Source organism: Stegostoma tigrinum, chromosome 6 (genome assembly GCF_030684315.1).
Source record: "Stegostoma tigrinum isolate sSteTig4 chromosome 6, sSteTig4.hap1, whole genome shotgun sequence".
Taxonomy (NCBI): domain Eukaryota; kingdom Metazoa; phylum Chordata; class Chondrichthyes; order Orectolobiformes; family Stegostomatidae; genus Stegostoma; species Stegostoma tigrinum.
Genome location: NC_081359.1, coordinates 6,163,960 through 6,189,028, shown reverse-complemented (window position 1 = coordinate 6,189,028; position 25,069 = coordinate 6,163,960). Strand labels below are relative to the sequence as shown.

Here is a 25,069-nt window from a genome sequence, read left to right as displayed (position 1 = left end):
ATCTAACAAGCCTCAACACTGTCAAAAAGTGACCATATAAAACTCTGCTGAGGAGCAATGAGGAACACAGAAGGAATGTGAAAAGAATCATTGACATTGTAGTGCCTCAGCTCTGATGCTGTCATCACACATATCTTGATTTCAGTGAAAGATGCTTCCTGCTCTATTCTTTAGTTCCACTGCACACCATTAGCAGTGAGCTTGCACAGAGGTTCATACTGAAAAGGCAAATTGAGCAAGAACTTTGTTCAATGGTTCATGAATCTGAAAAAAAAACTGTCTTCACATCTGCTGGTCATTGTATTTCTGTCAAAGCTGTCACCATGCCAGGATCCAGAGAATTTCTTTTGTTGTCAGAACAATAGCTACCCACTGGTCTTCTTCCACCTTCTTCAGTTTTAGGTTCATCTGACAAACTCACTCTTGCAGTAATATTAGATTCTGTTTGTGATGCCTTTTCCATTGTGTATCTGTATCCACAGGTTGGCAGAACATCCATCATAGCTTCTGTTCCATGAAGACCACTAGTTATCACGTGTAAGTCAACACACCCACACAAGCGAAAGCTTTGTAAGCCAATACATTCTTTTCTCTTGTATTAAATAGTTTCAATTCTTTCTCTTTCACATTATTAAGTACAACCCAGCTTTGGCTGAATCCTGTGGGCTGAGTTTGCCTCTTGGCCGTGGAACAGAACATTGAAGGAGGGGTCGGTTCCCTAACTAAAGTATTGCATTGTGGGTTTTATAACAGGAAGGCTGGTCAGGAAATATGATCAAGACACAGATTTTTAAAGGCTTACTGTTTTGTTTTAAACTCTCTTGGAGCCGAGAGAGAAAAACAGCCTTGTTGCGTGGGTGACACCATAAAATTACCATCTATACTCCAGCAATGGTGGTTATTAGGGATGTTAGTGGATACACTCTGGACAATGGTAACAAAGTGTGGGGCTGGATGAACACAGCAGGCCACGCAGTATCTTAGGAGCATGGTCCTAAGATGCTGCTTGTCCTGCTGTGATCATCCAGCCCCACATTTTGTTATATTGGATTCTCCAGCATCTGCAGTTCTCATTACACTCTGGACAATGACTTTGCTTGATCAAGACTAGGCTTGAAGTTGGGGCTCAGAGACCACAAACCACGAGGAGGATTTGTCGTGTGATAATGGGAACTGCAGATGCTGGAGAATCCAAGATAACAAAGTGTGGAGCTGGATAAACACAGCAGGCCAAGCAGCATCTCAGGAGCACAAAAGCTGATGTTTCGGGCCTAGACCCTCCATCAGAGAGGGGGATGGGGAGAGGGAACTGGAATAAATAGGGAGAGGGGGGAGGCGGACCGAAGATGGAGAGAAAAGAAGATAGGTGGAGAGGAGGGTATAGGTGAGGAGGTAGGGAGGGGATAGGTCAGTCCAGGGAAGACGGACAGGTCAAGGAGTCGGGATGAGGTGGTAGGTAGGAAATGGAGGTGCGGCTTGAGGTGGGAGGAAGGGATGGGTGAGAGGAAGAGCAGGTTAGGGAAGCAGGGACAGGCTGGGCTGGTTTTGTGATGCAGTGGTGGAAGGGGAGATTTTGAAGCTTGTGAAATCCACATTGATACCATTGGGCTGCAGGGTTCCCAAGCGGAATATGAGTTGCTGCTCCTGCAACCTTCGGGTGGCATCATTGTGGCACTGCAGGAGGCCCATGATGGACATGTCGTCTGAGGAATGGGAGGGGGAGTTAAAATGGTTCGTGACTGGGAGGTGCAGTTGTTTGTTGCGACCCGAACGGAGGTGTTCTGCAAAGTGGTCCCCAAGCCTCCGCTTGGCTTCCCCAATGTAGAGGAAGCCACACCGGGTACAATGGATGCAATATACCACATTGGCAGATGTGTAGGTGAACATCTGCTTGACATGGAAGGTCATCTTGGGGATGGAAAAATAGCTTGGGTGGTGAGGTCGGGTTGTAGATGACGAAAGTGTTGGAGGATGATGCGTTGTATCCAGAGGTTGGTGGGGCGGTATGTAAGAATGAGGGGGATCCTCTGAGGGCGGTTGTGGTGGTGGCGGGGTGTAAGGGATGTGTTGCGGGAAATGCGGGAGACGCGGTCACGGGCGTTCTCGACCACTGCAGGGGGAAAGTTGCGGTCCTTGAAGAACGTGGACATCTGGGATGTGCGGGAGTGGAATGCCTCATCCTGGAAGCAGTTGTGGCAGAGGCTGAGGAATTGGGAATAGGGGATGAAATTTTTGTAGAAGGGTGGGTGGGAGGAGGTGTATTCTAGAAATATTCTAGAAAGTTTCTCTCCATCTTCGGTCCGCCTTCCCCTGTCTCCCTATTTATTCCAGTTCCCTCTCCCCATCCCCCTCTTTGATGAAGGGTCTAGGCCCAAAACGTCAGCTTTTGTGCTCCTGAGATGCTGCTTGGCCTGCTGTGTTCATCCAGCTCCACACATTGCTTTCTTAGGAGGATTTGTAGTGTTCTCTTCTGAGCAAAAAGCAGACTTTGCCTTCAGCAGCTTCCCTTTGTCATTGATGAGTTCTCCTTCGCTCTCATGTGGAGAGTTAGAGGAAGAGAATGCAGTCTGAGTTTATACAGGACAGTGTCTAAATTAGAAAATAATTAAGTGGGCCAAAAACAGCTATTACTTCGTATGGCACATTGTAATAATATAGCAGAAGTACACGCTACGACTTTGAAAAGCACTTGTTGCATGCAATGCTTGAGCTGGTCCAAAAATGATTGGTTACCTGAGACAGACCCTAGTTTGTGAGAATTTGAAGCAACTAGTGCCATTGTAAGTCGGCATTATTGTTTGGTGGTTTCGGGAAATCAGTTTTAAGGAACAGGACCATGTTTTGTGTCTCATTGATATCTGGGCCAGAGCTTTTAATTAAAAAAAAAGAGACCTTGCAATTTGGCTAGCCTCGACTGAGGCTTTGATGCTAAAGAAATGTCAAAACATACTATAATTGGGTTTAGTCACAAAGTACCTGGCAGGAATATTAGCTCTTCAGCAGGGTTATCCTACATTGGGACTTTCTATGGTAGCTATCCCAAAGACGGATCATCCAGTAGCTGAAGTGGAGCAGCAGATAGAGGCGCTCACTTGTACATCTGTCCTGCCAAATTGGATGAAAGCTTGAGAATAGCTTATTGTGTCTGTAAATAGCTGCTGTTGGTTTGCAGTGTTAAAATAAGTCTTTCAAATAAATGTTGGTAAATTGAATGAAAATTGGAGATTTTGTGAAGTGAGGTGACATTAAGGCAGCATTACTGTTTGTGGCATTAAAACTGGATCAGTGAGAATTGGAGGCATACTGTTTGCCAGTTGGAGTTATATATGACTTTCATGATGAAAGTGGTTGTTGATAGAGGTCACTCATTTCAACACTAGGACATCTTTGTAGGACTTCCTCAGGGAAATGTCTAAGCACAAATATCTTCACTGCTTCAATGACCATCCATCCATCATAAGGTCAGAAGTAGGGGTGTTTGCTGATGATTGCAAAATGTTCAGTTCATTTGTGACTACTTGGAAATTGAATGAGTCCATGTCCGAATTCAGAAAGGTCTGAACAATATGCAGGTTTGTGTTAAAACGTGATGATTAGCATTCTCAGCATTGAAGTATCAGGCAATGACTATTTCCAACATGGGAGAACCTAAACGTCACCCCTTGGCAACCAATGACATTACTATTACTGAATTCTTTATTATCAACAGAATGTGGTTAACATTGAGCAGAAAATGAACTTGACTAGCCATATAAATGCTATGGCCACAAGATGAGATCAAAGGCTTGGAGGTTTGCAATAAGTAAGTCACTGTTTTATTCCACAAAGCCTATCTACCCACCTACTAGCTGCTAAGTCAGAAATATGATAGAATTCTCCCCATTGCCTGGATGAAAGTCCAACAACACTCGAGAAGTTAAACACCAACCAAGACAAAACAGCTGACCATATCCACAAACATTCACTCCCTCTCCCACAGAACCTCAGTAGCAGCAGTGTGCATCATTTGCAAGATGTACTGCTTATTAATCAGCACATTCCAAACTCATAACCACTGTCATCTGCGAGGATATGGGCTGTAGGTTCATGGAAACACAACTATCTGCAAGTTATCCTTGAAGCCACTCAGCATCCTGATTTGGAAACATAGCACCGCTCTTTCACTGTTGCTGGGTCAAAACCCTGGAGCTATCTCCCTAAAGGGTTTGTGGGTCTACCTACGCCAAATGGGTTGCAGTGTTTCAAGAAGGCAATTTACTGCCATCTTCAAGGGAAACCTAGGATATGAATTAATACTGGCTCAGCCAGCTATGCCCATATCCCATGAATGAAATAAAAACAAATCCAAAATTGTGTACAAGTGCAAAATGTCTTCCAATAGTGACATATGAATGCATGTTATATTGTGGTTTTTAGGATGCATGGAAATACAGAGGTATGGCCAGTTTCAGTTTAATGTTATAAAAAAAAGTAATGCTTAGATCTACTGCATCTTGTGTGGAACCTCAGAGCTTCTTTCATTTGGACTAGATGAATTCCAATTTTTCTAGGGAATTAAACGTTTTCCATTTCAGAAGAGTGAAGGAAAGATGATAGCTATTGTAACCTGTGGAAAGGAAATACATGAAGTGAACGGTTTAGCCATGTTGCGAATGCACTTCTCATATCATCAAGTTTTGGGGTGATGCTTTATTCCAGAGATTTGGAGGTATAAGATGTCCATAAAAAAGAAATGATGTCAGCAAATGCAGCTACTGTTGCAAACAAACCTTTGATATGCCAAGAGAAAACACACTGATAACATGGAGGATGGTGAGGGTGCAGAAGGATATGCAATGATTATCTACAGCCAGCAGCTTATTGAAAATAAATCTATGTTAATAAATCCATATCCCCCTGCGCTTACAATCTTAGCAAACACTGTTGCAAGCTTTCCACACTATAATCAATAGCATCACTACACATATCAAAATTACTCTGAAAATAATCAAAATGCAAGATTATGCTTTTCTCTTTAACTTTGCAGCAACAGAGTAATGTGCAAGATCCATTTTAATGAAGCTGATGTGACATTAACAAACATAAAGCGGTTTTTTTTCCAGCTGTTTAATTTGATTCACGGATTTATTAATCTATTTTTGGAGTGTTATGAATTGTTAGAGAAGCGGTGGGCTGGATAAATGTCAGTTTCTTTGTAGGTTTTAAAATTTAAGAATGTCTACCATTTCAATATTTTCATCCAACAGTGGGATTTGAGACCCACTGTAGCCTGAGTATGTAATTTAGTTCGACATATAACAAATACTTTCAATATTAGTCTAGTTAATTGAAGTTTCCAAAATATCTTCCTTGATCTTAGGCTGATGATCTTAAATAAATATCAGAAAGTAAATGCAAGCATGTGCAAATGGAATACTGTGGCCCTTCAAGAAGCAACTCATCAACCTTCAAAACTTCAAGCCAAGGCTTGCAATTTATTCAATCCAACATTCTAAATATAGTACTTTAATAATTGCTAAGTTCAATCTGTACCTGCCTGTAACTGCCAAAGAAAAATTGTTAAAATATCAATCCTTAATAAAGGCAATATCTTTTCCTGTGCTTTATAAATAATTTACACTATGACTACTCAATGAGCATCCATTCTTAGTAAAAGATGTATTATTGTTTATCAGTAGATATTGTGTCAGTCATTGTTGCCCACATTGAGTATAGCAGTAAACTGACTTAGCACAGTCGCTCAGAATTACTTGAAACAGGTCAATTTTCCAGTCTGCTTTTTAACACCATCTCAAACTTCTTATAATCGAAATCTCATACCAATGCTTTATTTTTTTTTAACAGAAAATTGTGACATTCTTTGTCTTCAAAAGACCTGAACATGTTTGGGGTTAGAGATAATGGGAACTGCAGATGCTGGAGAATCCAAGATAATAAAGTGTGAAGCTGGATGAACACAGCAGGCCAAGCAGCATCTCAGGAGCACAAAAGCTGCCGTTTCGGGCCTAGACCCTTCATCAGAGAGGGGAATGGGGTGAGGGTTCTGGAATAAATAAGGAGAGAGGGGGAGGCGGACCGAAGATGGAGAGAAAAGAAGATAGGTGGAGAGGAGAGTATAGATGGGGAGGTAGGGAGGGGATAGGTCATTCCAGGGAAGACGGACAGGTCAAGGAGGTGGGATGAGGTTAGTAGGTAGGAAATGGAGGTGTGGCTTGGGGTGTGAGGAAGGGATGGGTGAGAGGAAGAACAGGTTAGGGAGGCAGAGACAGGCTGGGCCAGTTTTGGGATGCAGTGGGGGGAGGGGACGAACTGGGCTGGTTTTGGGATGCGGTGGGGGAAGGGGAGATTTTGAAGCTGGTGAACTCCACATTGATACCATTGGGCTGCAGGGTTCCCAAGCGGAATATGAGTTGCTGTTCCTGCAACCTTCGGGTGGCATCATTGTGGCACTGCAGGAGGCCCATGATGGACATGTCATCTAAAGAATGGGAGGGGGAGTTGAAATGGTTCGCGACTGGGAGGTGCAGTTGTTTATTGCGAACCGAGCGGAGGTGTTCTGCAAAGCAGTCCCCAAGCCTCCACTTGTTTTCCCCAGTGTAGAGGAAGCCACACCGGGTACAATGGATACAGTATACCACATTGGCAGATGTGCAGTTTGTCCCTCAGCTTGCAGTCCTGGACCTGGGAATACACCAGTCTGCAAGACTGGGTGAGATCAACTTAATTCCACCTGGTCACGAGCTAAAGGAGGACAAGTATTTTAGCTGCCAAGATGGAAACAGTGATGACCTTCATAGGAAGCAGCATCTCTAAGTTCATACTTACTGGTGTCTTTAGAGGAATTGATGGTTATTTTTGGACAGAAGAGGAACATACAAGACATGAGAAGACAGACCAATCTGTGCTTGTGTGAAATCATGGTTAAAAGAGATTACAGGTGTCACCTTGATTGACTCATTTTTCTATGTGTTGCCTTCTGTGAGTCAATGGGGCACTCTGTGGCATTTTACACCAAAGAGAACCCCGCAGGCTCACTTCATTCGATAATATCTAAAAAGAGCCAAACACAAACACACACATCCATCAATGAACAAAAAATGGATGAAAAGGACAAGATTGGTATCTTTAAGGAGAAATCTTGGTTTGAGAACCATTTATACTTGCTCATGAAGATTATCTAAATAATAATTCCATGTTATGCTTCTCTGTTGTACATTCCAGTCTCTGAGTGAATGCTTCACTCAGTTTTGCAGCTGAGTGTTATTAACAGTGTCAGATAAATATTAATACATGTCTGCATTTAATTTAGCTCATAATCGTAATTTATTTATTGCACTAATTGACTGTCACTCATGACATTATTATAGGTAATATGAATGGGTTTATCATGACAGATCTGATGTTATACATCTGTAAGATTATTAAAAAATGTAATTATTAACTATAATAAGGAATTAATCGTTTTTTAAATGTAACCAATGTAAGACTTTTAAAAATTTTGACTAATATTAGCATTATTAGCAGGAAGTTGCAACTAAATTAATATTAAATGCAACAAAAATAATTAAATGTATTTAGAAATGAAATAGAATTAGCATGAAAATTGCAGTAGGATAAGTGAAAATAATTTTCTTTCAAAGTAGCAAATTGCTAATTTTAAGTGTCCTTAATTTATAGTTGATACAGGCTTAGCATCAAGGAGTTTTTTAAAAATTCATTCACTATACAATCATTTAAAAAAACATTTAAAAGTATTTGTAGGAGCAATGAAATATTTTGATGCACTTTATCATGAGTGCAGATAAACAAATCCAGATATTATTTATTGTCACAAATTAAAAGCTATACAGATTGCAAAATAATGTATAAAGCAGGTGTTTAAATTTAGGACATCGTGCAAATATATTCAGCAGTGATTCACTGTTATCATTTCCAGTGACTTCTGCCCTCTAGTCTTTTACTATTCATTAAATAATATTGTTACACCATCACAGATACGATCCCCAGAGACGAACGTTAGGTGAGCATGGAGGACAGGGTTTGGTCAAAATGAATTGCCAATCTAATTGTTCAAATTCAGCACCGCATCATTCTGCCCTGAGGCTACCATTACACTGTGTGTCATCATTTAGAAGATGATGTTGCTGTGGACCGTGCTCTCGTTGGTTTGTTTGTACCTAATGAAGCATGGAACGTATGACTAATTCTCTGATTGCGTTTGCTCCATTTCAACATTCCGTGCGTATATATTCACTCAACAGATTCAACACCAACAATTTCATTGCCTCAGGCAATTCCTGATTTGAATTAAAAAAACACACTTTAATGAGGAGGAAGCTGCACTTTTAACAATGGAAAGGTCTGAATGTAATTAAGAGAAAATCTTCAGGATAGTAAGTTAAAGCAAAGCTTGTGATCTGATTGGATATATTCTAGGATCCTAAGAAAGATATGGGATGGAAATTTCCAAACACCCAGGAATTAAATTCCAGGGTTTTGTCTAATGTGAAGAGGGACCCATTTCTTTCATAAGAGAAATGGTATCGTACAGATAATTAGAGCCCAATGGTTTACCATCCACAGTAGGGCATAGAATTCATTTTGCCCAATTTTTGAATGCGTAGCACCAAAGTTCACACCGTATCAATGTCCTTTCAGATTGAATTGGCTAGACATAAACTTCATCCATCTCTGTCATCGCAATGAATGTAACTATGGTGCTTCTAATACCACAGGCCTCTTCTCAGCCTTTCAGCTGAACTGACATGGGAGGGAAAGATCCAGTTGTTGTGGTCCATGTTGGTACTGACGATAACAGAGGTTCTGCTGAGGGAATGTGAGCATTTAGGAGGTAAATTAAAAAGCGGAATCCAAAGCCATGAGTTAATTGCCGCAGGACAATCAAGATTAAAGTGGTGAACATGTGGCTGAAATATTGATGTGGGAAAAATAGATGTAAATTCACAGGACATTGGCAACAGTACTGAAGAAGAAGGGATAATGGGAACTGCAGATGCTGGAGAATCCGAGATAACAAAGTGTGAGGCTGGATGAACACAGCAGGCCCAGCAGCATCTCAGGAGCACAAAAGCTGACGTTTCGGGCCTAGACCCTTCATCAGAGACGGGGATGGGGACAGGGAACTGGAATAAATAGGGAGAGGAGGGAGGCAAACTGAAGATGGAGAGAAAACAAGATAGGTAGAGAGGAGAGTATGGGTGAGGAGGTAGGGAGGGGATAGGTCAGCCCAGGGAAGACGGACAGGTCAAGGAGTCGGGATGAGGTGGTAGGTAGGAAATGGAGGTGCGGCTTGAGGTGGGAGGAAGGGATGGGTGAGAGAAGAACAGGTTAGGGAAGCGGAGACAGGCTGGGCTGGTTTTGGGATGCAGTGGGGGGAGGGGTCGAGCTGGGCTGGTTGTGTGATGCAGTGGGGGGAGGGGAAGAACTGGGCTGGTTTTGGGATGCAGTGGGGGAAGGGGAGATTTTGAAGCTGGTGAAGTCCACATTGATACCATTGGGCTGCAGGGTTCCCAAGCGGAATATGAGTTGCTGTTCTTGCAACCTTCGGGTGGCATCATTGTGGCACGGCAGGAGGCCCATGATGGACATGTTGTCTGAGGAATGGGAGGGGGAGTTAAAATGGTTTGTGACTGGGAGGTGCAGTTGTTGGTTGCGAACCATGCGGAGGTGTTCCGCAAAGCGGTCCCCAAGCCTCCGCTTGGTTTCCCCAATGTAGAGGAAGCCACACCGGGTAACAATAGATACAATAGACCACATTGGCAGATGTGCAGGTGAACATCTGCTTGATATGGAAGGTCATCTTGGGGCCTGGGATAGGGGTGAGGGAGGAGGTGTGGGGGCAAGTGTGGCATTTCCTGCGGTTGCAGGGGAAGTTGCCGGGTGTGGTGGGGTTGGAGGGCAGTGTGGAGCGAACAAGGAAGTCACGGAGAGAGTGGTCTCTCTGGAAAGCAGACAAGGGTGGGGATGGAAAAATGTCTTGGGTGGTGGGGTCGGATTGTAGATGGCGGAAGTGTCAGAGAATGATGCGTTGTATCTGGAGGTTGGTGGGGTGGTATGTGAGAACGAGGGGGATCCTCTGGGGGCGGTTGTGGCGGGATGGGGTGTGAGGGATGTGTTGCGGGAAATGCAGGAGACGCGGTCAAGGGCGTTCTCGAGCACTGCGGGGGAAAGTTGCGGTCCTGGAAGAATGTGGACGTCTGGGATGAGCGGGAGTGGAATGCCTCATCCTGGGAGCAGATGCGGTGTAGGCCGAGGAATTGGGAATAGGGGATGGAATTTTTGCAGGAGGGTGGGTGGGAGGAAGTGTATTCTAGGTAGCTGTGGGAGTCAGTGGGCTTGAAATGGAATCAGAGATAATGGGAACTGCAGATGCTGGAGAATTCCAAGATAATAAAATGTGAGGCTGGATGAACACAGCAGGCCAAGCAGCATCTCAGGAGCACAAAAGCTGACGTTTTGGGCTGAGACCCTTCATCAGAGAGGGGGATGGGGAGAGGGAACTGGAATAAATAGGGAGAGAGGGGGAGGCGGACCGAAGATGGAGAGTAAAGAAGATAGGTGGAGATAGTATAGGTGGGGAGGTAGGGAGGGGATACGTCAGTCCAGGGAAGACAGACAGGTCAAGGAGGTGGGATGAGGTTAGTAGGTAGATGGGGGTGCGGCTTGGGGTGGGAGGAAGGGATGGGTGAGAGGAAGAACAGGTTAGGGAGGCAGAGAAAGGTTGGACTGGTTTTGGGATGCATTGGGTGGGGGGGAAGAGCTGAGCTGGTTGTGTGTTGCAGTGGGGGGAGGGCACGAACTGGGCTGGTTTAGGGATACAGTTGGGGAAGGGGAGATTTTGAAACTGGTGAAGTCACAATTGATAGCATTAGGCTGCAGGGTTCCCAGGCGGAATATGAGTTGCTATTCCTGCAACCTTCGGGTGGCATCATTGTGGCACTGCAGAACGCCCATGATGGACATGTCATCTAAAGAATGGGAGGGGGAGTGGAAATGGTTTGCGACTGGGAGGTGCAGTTGTTTGTTGCGAACTGAGCGGAGGTGTTCTGCAAAGCGGTCTCCAAGCCTCCGCTTGGTTTCCCCAATGTAGAGGAAGCCACACCGGGTACAGTGGATGCGGTATACCACATTGGCAGATGTGCAGGTGAACCTCTGCTTAATGTGGAATGTCATCTTGGGGCCTGGGATAGGGGTGAGGGAGGAGGTGTGGGGCAACCCACTTCCTACGGACTAAGGGGGTGGCCATGGGCACCCGCATGGGACCCAGCTATGCCTGCCTCTTTGTAGGTTACGTGGAACAGTCCCTCTTCCGCACCAACACAGGCCCCAAACCCCACCTCTTCCTCCGGTACATCGACGACTGCATCGGCGCCGCCTCTTGCTCCCCAGAGGAGCTCGAACAGATCATCCACTTCACCAACACTTTCCACCACAACCTTCAGTTCACCTCGGCCATCTCCAGCACATCCTTCACCTTCCTGGACCTCTCAGTCTCCATCTCAGGCAACCAGCTTGTAAACTGATGTCCATTTCAAGCCCACCGACTCCCACAGCTACCTAGAATACACCTCCTCCCACCCACCCTCCTGCAAAAATTCCATCCCCTATTCCCAATTCCTCTGCCTCCGCCGCATCTGCTCCCACGATAAGACATTCCGCTCACACACATCCCAGATGTCCAAGTTCTTCAAGGACCACAACGTTCCCCCCACAGTGATCGAGAACGCCCTTGACCGTGTCTCCCGTATTTCCCGCAACACATCCCTCACACCCCGCCCCCGCCACAACCGCCCAAAGAGGATCCCCCTCGTTCTCACACACCACCCTACCAACCTCTGGATACAACGCATCATCCTCCGACACTTCCGCCTTTACAATCCGACCCCACCACCCAAGACATTTTTCCATCCCCACCCCATCTGCTTTCCGGAGAGACCACTCTCTCCGTGACTCCCTTGTTCGCTCCACACTGCCCTCCAACCCCACCACACCCGGCACCTTCCCCTGCAACCGCAGGAAATGCTACACTTGTCCCCACACCTCCTCCCTCACCCCTATCCCAGGCCCCAAGATGACATTCCACATTAAACAGAGGTTCACCTGCACATCTGCCAATGTGGTGTCCTGCATCCACTGTACCCGGTGTGGCTTCCTCTACATTGGGGAAACCAAGCGGAGGCTTGGAGACCGCTTTGCAGAGCACCTCCGCTCAGTTCGCAACAAACAACTGCACCTCCCAGTCGCAAACCATTTCCACTCCCCCTCCCATTCTTTAGATGACATGTCCATCATGGGCGTTCTGCAGTGCCACAATGATGCCACCCGAAGGTTGCAGGAACAGCAACTCATATTCTGCTTGGGAACCCTGCATCTTAATGCTATCAATGTGACTTCACCAGTTTCAAAATCTCCCCTTCCCCAACTGCATCCCAAAACCAGCCCAATTCGTCCCCTCCCCCCACTGCACCACACAACCAGCCCAGCTCTTCCCCCCCACCCACTGCATCCCAAAACCAGTCCAACCTGTCTTTGTCTCCCTCACCTGTTCTTCCTCTCACCCATCCCTTCCTCCCACCTCAAGCCGCACCTCCATCTACCTACTAACCTCATCCCACCTCCTTGACCTGTCCGTCTTCCCTGGACTGACCTATCCCCTCCCTACCTCCCCACCTATACTCTCCTCTCCACCTATCTTCTTTACTCTCCATCTTCGGTCCGCCTCCCCCTCTCTCCCTATTTATTCCAGTTCCCTCTCCCCATCCTCCTCTCTGATGAAGGGGCTTGAAATGGACATCAGTTTCTAGCTGGTTGCCTGAGATGGAGACTGAGAGGTCCAGGAAGGTGAGGGGTGTGTTGGAGATGGCCCAGGTGAACTAAAGGTTGGGGTGGAAGGAACTTGGGGGTACTTGTACAGAGAACACAAAAAGCTAGCGCAGAACTGTGGCAGGTAATCAGGAAGGCTATCGGAATTTTAGCTCATTTCAAGTAGTTTAGAGTATAAAAGTTGGTAAGCCATACTGCAACTGTACAAGGTCCTGGCGAGGTCACTTCTGGGGTATTTTGAGTAGTTTTGGTCCCCTTATTTATGGAGAGACATCATATAATTGGAGGCAGATCAGAGAAAGATAATTAGGATCAGTCTTCGTATGGAGGGCTTGTCTTATGATCAAAGTTTTATCAAGTTGGGACCCTACTCGCTTAGCCAGCCCAGCTCGACCCCGTCTTCCTAACCTGTTCTTCCTCTCACCTATCCCCTCCTCCCACCTTAAACCGCACCTCCATTTCCTACCTACGAACCTCATCCCGCCCCCTTGACCTGTCCATCCTCCCCGACTGACCTATACCCTCCCTACCTCCCCACCTATACTCTCCTCTCCACCTATCTTCTCCTCTATCCATCTTCGATCCGCCTCCCTCTCACTCCCTATTTATTTCAGAACCATCTCCCCAACCCTCTTTTCTGATGAAGGGTCTAAGCCCGAAACATCAGCTTTTGTGCTCCTAAGATGCTGCTTGGCCTGCTGTGTTCATCCAGCTCCACGCTTTGTTATCTCAGAGTTATTTCGGATCTTGTACGGAAGCTTGGCCAGAAAAATCACAGGAGTTCCAATACTGATTGAAAGTTTTGCTTCAATGAGATATATTATACATAAAAAGGGAAGATAATTAAACATTACAGACATAGATTTCGAATGGAATAGTGTTAGTTGACAAACTGTGTTGATATTTGCAGGGAATGTAGTGTGCAGACTAGGTTTTGGTGAGAAGAGAGAATATTACTAGATTTTAAAGAAAATGATGTTGGGATCTCAGATGAGACTTCTAAACTATGTTACGATATTGGACAACGGAGCCAAATTTATCTTACAGTCTTGTTAGGGACCATTTTTAAAATCTGAAATAGAGGAAGATTGAAATTTCAATTATCTCCTCAAGAGTAAAACCATGTCATTTCATAACAAATGAAATAAACTTTATTATGCAAAGGCATCGAGTCATAGAAGTCTACAGCATATAAAAGGCCTTTCACACATCGGGTCTGCAACAGTCAAAAATAAGCAATCAACTATTCTAATCTTATTTCCTGCACTTGGCCCCTAGCCTTTTATGTTTCGCAATACAAGTGCAAGTCTTTGATCTGGTTTGATTTATTATTGTCACATTTACTGATAAAATACCTCTTAAATGTTAGCAGTTACAAAGCAGTCTACAATACATATGCAATTTATTCTCCAACATTCAGAATTAATATGAAATAATGAATTAACTAGCTGCCAAACAATGTTGCAGCACGCACATCGTGCACATCAAAACAGCAAATGTGATCAGTATAGATCACGTGGATTTTTCAGCAATCCACCAGATGTTATTCACACTGCAGAGCACTAAACCACATTAGAACTTTGCCTCCTTATAAGGGATTCCAATTTTTTACTTTCAGGACAACTAAGAACTGAGAGTTTTGAATTCCCTCAAGACACTACAACATAGACTGAGTCACTGAGTATTCACTTCCCAATTGTTTCGCCTTTCCTCCTGAGATCTGTTTACTCTCGGCTGAAATAGTGTCATTCCTGCCTCTAAATACCATCATGGTTATGACTCTTCTACAGACAGCTAGCTTCACCAAGGTGGCACTGTACTTGTGTTTCTGTGAACTCAAGTCCCGTGGTTATCTGCTATGTTAAAAATATCTACACTGGAAGTAAGCTAACGGAGATGGGAGAGAATGGGGATTTTGAGTGTATAGATTCAAAGAACATTAAGGAAAGTATCTGCTGCTCACAATATGATCTCCTTTATATTGGTGGGACCAAACACATACCGATTTGCAGAACACCTCTGTTCTGTCTGCTATAATGTCTCCAACCTGCCAGTTGCTTGCTATTTCAATAAACCATCTTGCTGTCATGTTTACATTTCCAACATGAGCCTCCTACAGTGTTCCAATAAAACTGGACTCGAGCTGGAGGAAGTACCATTTCTGCTGAGATACTGGCACTTGAATTTTTGCAAACAAGCTGCTCACATGCTTTCTGCCAATGAAGGATGCAAGTAGGCTGGGAGTGCGTTAATGAGATTAAAGAATTAACATTTAAATTTGAATCAATCTTTTGTTTCCAAAAATTGTTTTGCTATTTGCATAACATGATCAACTTTGAGTTCTGAAGGTGGGTCACTGATTTGAAAAGATAATGCTGTTTGCTCTTCACCGATGCGGACGGACCTGCTGAGATTCTTCATCAATTTTTGTTTTTGCTTGTCTTTATTTTAAATGCCTTCACTAGACACTAGCAGGGTGGTAATGGTCTCAAAATATGATTGGTGACCTTACTGTCTTAATAGCACAAATAATGTACCCAGCTCGGTTTTGACCACCTAATATCCTAAATTCTTTGTTCTATGCTTTACATAAACACCACTATTAATATAGTCATATACTTTTACTCAGTACCTGCGTGCTATTGATGTCAACTCATATGCTTTCAGAGGTTGCTGGCATCTTGTCTGAGAGAAAGTGTTTTTGATTCCTTTAACCTTGTAACATTTTTTAATTTACATCTGTGTACAGCTCACTAATAATGATGCCTAAGGTCTATTTCTTTATGTGCTCATTTGTGGTTTTATTTTCTCTTCTCCAACAATTTGTTTTTGATTACTCACATTGTCACTGTTATTATTAACATCATTATCAGTATTTCCCCTTCCCACAAGTATGGCAATTGACAGTATCAGTCCAAACATCACAAGTCGAAATGATCCGATCTCTGACCAGATGCTTCAGCCTGGCTCTCTTTATTTCTTCAGAAGGGTAATGGTTCTCTACCACTCCTGGAATTGTTTCACTTTGCAAAGTATTCAGTGTAGTGTGGGTATCTCTGCCCCAAACCTATGAAAAATTGCACTCAATCTTACTTCTTGTTACCAAAATGATGAATACCCTTTTGTCTCTCCCGAGAGCTCTATTAGTTGATCTGGCTATTTAGGACCTTGGATGATTTGTTTCAATGCTGTCTATTCTCTCAATTTTCTGTCCCTAAACTAAAATTTTTGACATGGTTTTAAAGTTGACTGTGCTTTTGTCCTGTGTCTAGAATATTACAGACTCTACTGTTTTTCACTGTAATGTTGTTTTTCTATTGCCTATACCTTCACATGATCAGGAGAGGTTCTGCTTTGCTGTCCCTCATTAAATTGTCTATAAGCTTTGAAATTATTCCTTAATTCATTAAAGAATTCCCTTGCATTTAACAGAAATCAAATATAAATTTGTTTCTAAACTTGAACCAACCAAAATATGATCAGCTGTTTGAATTATTCATTGAGATTTAAATGATGATACAATTCTACTGATTCAGGAACTTACATCCACTTGAGAAATGCACAACAGGTACAATTTGTTCTTTTGTCAGATGCATTTCAGAAGCACCTTGGATTTTACTGTATTAAAGTTTTAATATATATGTCATTCGTGACTGTCTTAACAGTAAAAACATTCATAATAATATAGAGGTTGCATCAGTACTGGGCATTCCCAATTTCTAATTCCTCCCTAATAAGCGAAAACTTTTACTCACAATAGAAATTAACCCCCTGGATAAGACTGAATATCCACCGAATATCAGCATTCTTTGACTAAACATATTAACTCATTGAATTAAATATTTATACTTACTGAAGACAAACTAACATTTTATATTTCAATTTTTGACAATTCCCTTTTATTTTTGCTCTGACAGACTGTATTGATGACTTTGCCTGTAATTTCTCTCAGGGAAGTTTACTCACTTAAAATTTCATAGCCAGCAGTAACTGGAGGATATCTAAAGATATCTCTTTGCCTGATGCTTTATTTCTCAAATAGCATGTCTTCTTCATTTTCTTGACCACTTGGTTTTAGAGAATTGATATGAGAACTTCAAGTAAAATTTTCAATATTTTCGCCATGAGCAAATAGAATCCACCTGATGTCCATGGAAGAGAACATGGGTGGAATTTACAATAGCCACTTCCTGGTTAAAATGTTGGAAATTGCCTCTATTAGTTCCAAGCTGAACAGGGGGATATAGAACACCAGTAAAATTAAAACAAAGATTAAAAATTTGCATTTATGTAGCCCTTTTTATGATCACTGGATATCTCAAAGCATTTCCCAGCTAATAACTACATGGGAATTGGAATCATTAAGAAATAGAAGAGTTACAACAGCCAACTTAAATGAAGTAGACTCCCTTTAAGCACAATACCACAATCATTAGAAAATTTACTTTGGTCATGCTGATTTAGGGTAAATGTCATGAAGGAGGACACTTAACTGTCAGTCAACATTAGTTGGTCCAATCTTTATAGAAATCTCCACCAATCACAGTCCGCCGGCAAAACAGTCAAAATTTTCTTCTCATTCAATATTAATGTTAGTTTCCCCTTAAATTGGTACTCTTGCGGATTGTCTCGCAGAAATGCTAAAATACTTTCGCTTATTAAACTCCAAAACAATTATCATACAATATGATAACGACAAGAAACTCTGATATTGATGTTGATTGAGGTAGAAATGCTGATCAAGAAAGAATAATATGTAAATAACATTTTTAAGGATGCGGGTTGACAAATAATAAATGAGACAAGGACAAAAAACCCTAGCAATAAAAGAAAATAGAGCTCAATAGAAAATCCATCAGGATCTTTTATCTGTGTACAATCTTTCTCACTCAAATTGTATGTATGTGTTGCATTCGGGTATGCTCTTATTCCCAAATACTACAGTAAAAAGAAGTCAATTTCAAATTGCAGCTTTGTAAAAATAGTGTCTAGGGAAGATGCAAGGTGCACGGTAGTAAGTTTAGGAGGATCTACAATGAAACTTAATGACTGATATCATTAACATTGCCTTCTTCCAAAGACCAAAAAGGTTAAAAATCAATAAATCACTAACTGAAACGAGGAGTAGAATTTACTAAGTGCTGACAGTTAATAGGAAAGTCAATAAAAGGAGGAGAAGCTCCACTAGATTATAAGAGGTCAGTGTAGGAACATTTCTCAATAAAGATCATAAAACAAATCTAAATAAGCACTGATCTACTCGTCTTACACCAGCAATAGGAAACATATTCAAACAACAAAGCAGAACAATCCAGAAAGCACATGTACAAAATGATTGGGATGCAGAATGGGAAAGGTCATTGAGAGGCAATTTCTTTGCCTTACAAAAGTAATGCTATCCCATATGGACTTTAGAAAACTTAACGACCTGCAATATTGAGGCTTCCAAAAAATGATTTTGCTAAAGGCCCACTGAATGGAAGCAATGTAAAATCCTAGGGATAATTTAGAAGCTTGTAAGACACCACACGTGATATTTACACATCAACAGACTACCTTCCAGCAACCAACAAACTTAAGTCTATGTCCACAGGAATGTAAGCGGACAGCTTGGTTCCTTAAGCTTATTCCTTTATTCAGTTTATAATCTTCACATGGAGAGAGTTTGTGATAATCTTCATATTATAGTGCTTTAGTGGTCTTGTGGTTATCAATCCAATTGTAAGACTTGTGAACAGAAGTCTCATTAATCAAAAAGGCAGTTGAGCTCAAAAGTGATTTGAGCACAGTTTAATTGGTAGTTTGTTAAGAAGAAACCATGTAAAAATGATGCATAAGCTAGATAGACTGAAAAAAAAACCTCCACGACAGATGCAAACACTCTTTGATCCCAAGCAACAAGTGGACCATTGAAAGATGCCTGGAAAGGTATGGGAGGTTTTTATTATTGAGAGTTACCACGTTGCTGCTTGCTGCTAACAGTTAAGTCTTGGCAATGATGGGGTTAGCCTTCAGGTGGGCAACAATTGTCCTCTTAGCAACTTCAGTTTGCTTATTGCTGGCTGGGTTTCCCCAATGACCTGATACCACCGCACCCCCCCCCCCAACAACACCCTTATCACTGATATAATCGGGGTGAGGGCAGGTTAGGGTGTGTGTTAAGGGAACAAGCTACTTGCTGGGTTTAACAATCTCCCTGATGGTGAGGAAGGGTTTAATCCAGCCTAACACTGTTGCAAAGTGGGAAAAACAACAGCCAGTTTGCACTCAGCAGAACACCCATGGAACAGACACCAGGCAATGATCTCCAGCTATCAATTTTAAAATGTCCGACATGACAATTTCATATTGAATGCATTATTAAGTACGGTCATTCAATATCATAATTTCAGAATGTCAATCTTTCAGAATATTTGGAATTATATATAATCCCCAGAATTTTCACCACTCAAACCTACCACAGGCACTCACTGATATTTGAAAAGCTGTGCAAACTATTTGCTACTTCAACTCAATTTAACAAGTTTGTAATCATTTTGAAATTTTCCCAGATTCCAATTCATTAATCAGTGATTTGAGAAATTTGAAAACCTTTGATTTAATGCTCAGGTGCTAACCTGTTGATTGATTTTAATGTCAAATCTGTGGGGTCAGAACTGAAACCCATTCCGTTATTTGTTTCCTTCTCTGCTTTAAATCTCTCTTGCACCTCAGTCAGAAGGTGCGTCCCATAGGCTTTGCAGTGGGTAAACTGCATTGACACCATGGCACCCGCTATAAAAGGTAAACGTCGTCTTTATAGCAATTGTTACTTTTCCTGCCACAGAGCTGCTGATTTAGATCAATCCCCCCGTGGACTTCAGATAGATCATTTGTTTTACTCAAGAAGCCTTTTATGGAAGCACCATTTTTGAATCTAGCATCGAAATTTCTTCATCAAAGATATTACAAATAAACCTTAGCCTTTGTTTTTGTCTATTCTTTGTCTTCACCTTCAGGAGAGTTGTTACCTAATATCACTTTTATCAGAATGTCAGTTACCTTAAATCTTTGGAATTAAAGCAAAATGCTTAAATCATTGGCTTATAATAAATATTTTGAATAACCAGTTAAATGGGTTATCCAGAAAGTATACAGACAAATAAATGCCCATACCAATATTTTCCAGAACTTTATAAGGATCTGTCTCAAGTAGACTGTAATATAATACTTTACAATTTGACAAAGCAGTTAACTACTCTAAATCTAGCACAAAGTGCTTTGTTTACGTCCCATTGCAGGTAAGTGACAAATTCGTAGTGCATGTCAAGAAATACTTCATCACTGAGATCACAGTAATATATTCATTCAATTGCAATAAGATGCAAGAATAGTAGAGGAGCAGGGTCTTGTATGTTTCTTTTGGAAGGTTGGATTGGGAGAGACTAACTGATTAGCCATATTTTTCCTGCATAGAAATACACATGTAGCATTAAAACAGGCTATTCAGTTTAATGTTCCTTTATCAGTTCTTTGTAAGATCTATCCAATCAGTCCCATTCTCTTTCTCTTTCAATACAGCTCTGTAAAGAATTTCATTTCCAGTAAGTCTCTCAATTCCTTTTGAGAGTTGCTGATGAAACTGTTTGTACGATTTTTTCAGGAAGCTCATTTCAGATCATAACCATATACTCATGAGAAAGAATCTTCCTTTTCATTCTTTTTCTATTATTAAAAGTAAGTGGCCTCTTGCTGTTGACTGTCCCTACCAGTGGAATCAGTTTCTCTTTATTTTTTATCAAAATACCTCACACTACCAAAACCTTTCCTTACCTCTCCTCATCTCCTTTCCTGCTCCAAAGAGATCAATCCAGGCTTCTTTTGTCTCTCCACATAACTGATTTTTGTCAATGAAGATAAAGGCTGAAAATAAATCAAAGAAAGATTAAGAATAATGGGACAGGAATAAATTACAGTGCAAGGATGGGAAGGAACTCTGACTGAACTTTGATGCGGTTGAAACATGAAAGTGGTAAGCTTATCATATAAATTATTATTCTAATAGATGAGAGAACATTGAGAACTACTGCAGAAATAAATGCAAGATTATAGTTTTATTATCAATCTGACATTTCTTTCTCTTGTATTCACTAGCTAGGGAAATTATGATAATCAATTTTCAATATGCATTTTATGATCTAAAATAAACATTTTACAATTATGAGTGAAATGTTGAAGAGCACATCAAAATCAAAAATCACACAGGAAATCAGTCTAAGGATGGTTCAAATCTAAAATTCCAAGTAGCCATTATCAATCTTAAAATCACTTATGGTATAGAATTAACTCGTATATAGCCAGAATCTGTTCTTATAAATCAATGAACTGAATTCAGAGTTTCCAGGGGTGGCACGGTGGCACAGTGTTTAGAACTGCTGTCTCACAGCACCGGGAGCCCGGGTTTAATTCCACCCTTAGGCGACTATCTGTGTGGAGTTTGCACATTCTCCCCGTGTCTGCGTGGGTTTCATCCGGGTGGTCTGGTTCCCTCCCAAAATCCAAAGATGTGCAGGCTAGGTGGATTGGCTGCGCTAAATTACCTGCAGTGTTCAGGGATGTGCAAATTAGATGAGGTTATATGGGGATGGGTCTGGGTGGGGTGCTTTGAGGTCGGTGTGGACTTGTTGGGCTGAAGGGCCTGTTTCCACACCGTAAGGATTCTATGATTCTAATAAATTTGGATAAATTATTACAATTTTAACCTTTTCCAAGAATAGCTTCTTCAATGTAGAAAAAACCTAAACAACTTTAATTGTGCTACTGCTTTGTAATTAGTCCAAAATATTTGTTATTGTTCAAGTAACACATAGATACTACAAACAAGTAAATAGACCTCAATGTGAATTCTGTCAATTAGTCAGAATGCCATGGCATCTTTTTCAGCTATGACCAGCATTATTAATAAAAGTAACCAATTTCCAAGTAGGAATAACTCAATTTCAAATGTAATGAATCCAAATTTTTTCTGTATCTTTGGGAAGTTGTAACAAGACCTCAAAATGGTAAAGGAAAAATTAAAGTAACGCTGAACTGGCATTGATATATTAATCTCTCACAGTTTCCTTTGGGAATGATTGTATACATTACTCTGAAGAAATGAATTAGACTCAATACTATTTTCCAGCTTTCTGGGTTGCCTTGGTTTATCTTGAAAACTTTTTTGTGTGTAAGGTCTGTTCTTGATGTTTCTTATTGTTGGATGCCTGGCAGAGTAGATGCTGAGAAGTTATTTCCCTGTATGATAAAGAGTAAAACCTAAGGTCATAATCTCAGAGGAAGGGGTCATCCATTTTAGACATTGATGAGGTGGAATTTCTGCTCTCAAAGGGTAATGCATCTGTGGTATTCTTTTCAAGGAAGTGTGCTGGGGTTGGGTTGTTAAATATATTCAAAGCTGAAATGAACAGGTTGTTTTAATCAGTAAGGGATTCAAGGGACATGGGGAAAAGCAGTAGAGTTGACAATGATCAGATCATGCATAATCTCATTGAATGGGGGCAGAGAAGATTCAATGGGTAGCATGGGCTAAATCTGCTCTTATGTATTAGTGTAGTGATTGTAACAAAGTCAGCCACATGTACCTCAGAATATAAGTTTCTTGATTTGGGCTGTTAATCTGATTCAATCAGGGAATCCTGGTTGACAGATACAAACAGGAGTGCTGGAGCCTCTATTCACTTTGAGAGCTGGCTCTGAGGGAGCTGGATCGTGTCAAGGACTCTTCACATGTAAATAAAGGGCGACTTGCTGACAGGATACTGGACTTTGTGGATTTATTTCAGTGACAAGGTGAGAAAAGCATGCTCCTGATGAAATTTGCTTGCAACAGCTGTCTTTGAGTTGGGGAAAAGCATTTCTGGCATCATGCCGTTATTTGCGAAGCTTGACTCGTTTGATACTACCAGCAAAGATTGAGCCCAGGACGTGGAAAGAATGCATTACTTTTTTCCAGGCAAACGACATGGAGGCAGATGAAAAGCAATAACCAATTCTCCTGCCGGGTTGTGGGCCTGCAGGTTTTTTGGTTATTAGCAGCCTAATTTTCCCTGAGGCACCAGATACTAAAACCTTTCAAGAGTTGATTGATTTAGTTAGGGAATATTGTAATACTAAGCCTCCTCTAGCTTTGATACTCTGTCGGTTTTACTTGGCCGTTAGAAAACCAGGAAAGTCCGGATCAGGATTTTTGATGAGATTTTAAGACAACTGGCAGAGGCTTGTGACTTTGGTTTAACCTTCAGATGCTGAGAGACTGTTTGGTATGTGGGATTAACGATGTAAAAGTGTCCATTAGCTGAAGCCCAACTGGACTTCAAACAGGCGCTATAACTGTCTTTGTAATTAGAAAATGTGGCAAGTGGAGCTCACGAGTTACAGGGAATTCTGATGGAAATGGACACCCTCAGCAGGCCGGCTGAGCTTGGGGAACACCACTTGAATGAAGACAATAGCATTGCCTCACTCAGGGCATATACTGAACAGAGGCACTCTCGATCAGCCCACAGCCAAACGCCAAAACAAAGCCAAGCCTTGGTCAAATGGTTAAAATTTTCTTCAGGGTCCAGGCCGGCAAACCATTGGAGTCACTACCAGTTTATGGACTTGACACAATAATAGAGTCCCACTAGACCTAAGCTGTGTAACAGAACTCACAGGCTTGTATCCAGGAAAGTGCACATCCTGGAAAGTTCACCTACTTCTGGTTTGGAACAGTGAAATTGCTCAGCAACATCCAAATCAGAACCAATCAAAGTGGAGTTGAGAACTTTTTTAAATGGTCACCTGGTACAAATGGAGGTTGTATTGGCATGGCCGCTTCAGTCATCACAGAAACACTGTGACATGGATGATTTGGAGTTGGGGACTAAGTGTGTTGTGTCAAAATTTGCAGAGGGGGTATAGATAGTCTAAGTGAGTGGGCAAAGGTCTGGCAGATGGAGTACAATGTTGATAAGTGTGAGATCATCCATTTTGGTAGGAATAATACGAAAATGGACTATGTTTTAAATAGTAAAAAATTGCAGCACGTTGCTGTGCAGAGGGACTTGGGTGGCCTTGTGCATGAATCGCTGAAGGTAGGACTGCAGGTGCAGCAGGTGATTAAAAAGGCAAATTGAATTTTGCCTGTCATTGCTAGAGCGATGGAGTTTAAAAACAGGGAGGCTATGCTGCAGTTGTATCGGGTCCTGGTGAGGCCAAACCTGGAGTACTGTGTGCAGTTTTGGTCTCCTTACTTGAGAAGAGACATACAAGCACTGGAGGGGGTGCAGAGGAGATTCACTCAGTTGATTCCAGAGTTGAGAGGGTTCGATTATGAGGAGAGACTGTGTGGGCTGGGATTATACTCATTGGAATTCAGAAGAATGAGGGGACATCTTATTGAAACATATAAGATTATGAAAGGAATAGATAAGGTGGAGGCAGGGAGGTTGTTTCTGCTAGCAGGTGAAACTAGGACTACAGGGCATTGCCTCAAAATAAAGGGAAGCAATGTAGGACTGAGGTCAGGAGGAACTTCTTCACCCAAAGGGTTGTGAATCTGTGGAATTCCCTGTCTAGTGAAGCAGTTGAAGTTACCTCACTGAAGGTTTTTAAGGCAAGGTTAGATAAATTTTTGAACTGTGAAGGAATTAAGGGTTACGGTGAGTGGGCGGGCAAGTGGAGCTGAGTCTCAAAAAGATCAGCCATGATCTTATTAAATGGCGGGGCAGGCTCAAGGGACCAGATGGCCAACTCCTGCTCCTAGTTCTTATGTTCTTATGTTCCTTAGAATGGTTCTCCAATTCTGAGGAAGGGTCACCAGACCCAAACTTTTAACACTGATTTTTCTCTTCACAGAAGCTGCCAGAACTGCTGAGCTTTTCCGGCAACTTCTGGTTTTGTTCCTGATGACTGCATAATGTTCAGCACCATTTGTGACTCCTCAGACATTGAAGCAGTTCATGTTCAAATGCATCAGGATCTGGACAATATCCAGGCTTGAGCTGACAAGTAGCAAGTGACATTCGTGCCACACAAATGCCAGGCTATGATTCTCACCAATAAGAGACAATCTAACCACTATGCCTTGACTTCAATGGTGTTACCGCAATGATTCCCCCAGTACCAACATCCTGGGTGCTTTTGACCAGAGACTCAACTGGACTCTTCATATAAATGCACTGGCTACAAGATCAGGCCAGAAGCT

General features: G+C 42.1%; 1 pseudogene; it reads left to right on the top strand.

Moving 5' to 3' along the window:
- The first annotated feature begins 2,447 nt into the window (after positions 1-2,447).
- LOC125453728 (small nucleolar RNA U3) lies at positions 2,448-2,571 on the top strand (annotated as a pseudogene).
- The last annotated feature ends 22,498 nt before the right edge of the window (positions 2,572-25,069 follow it).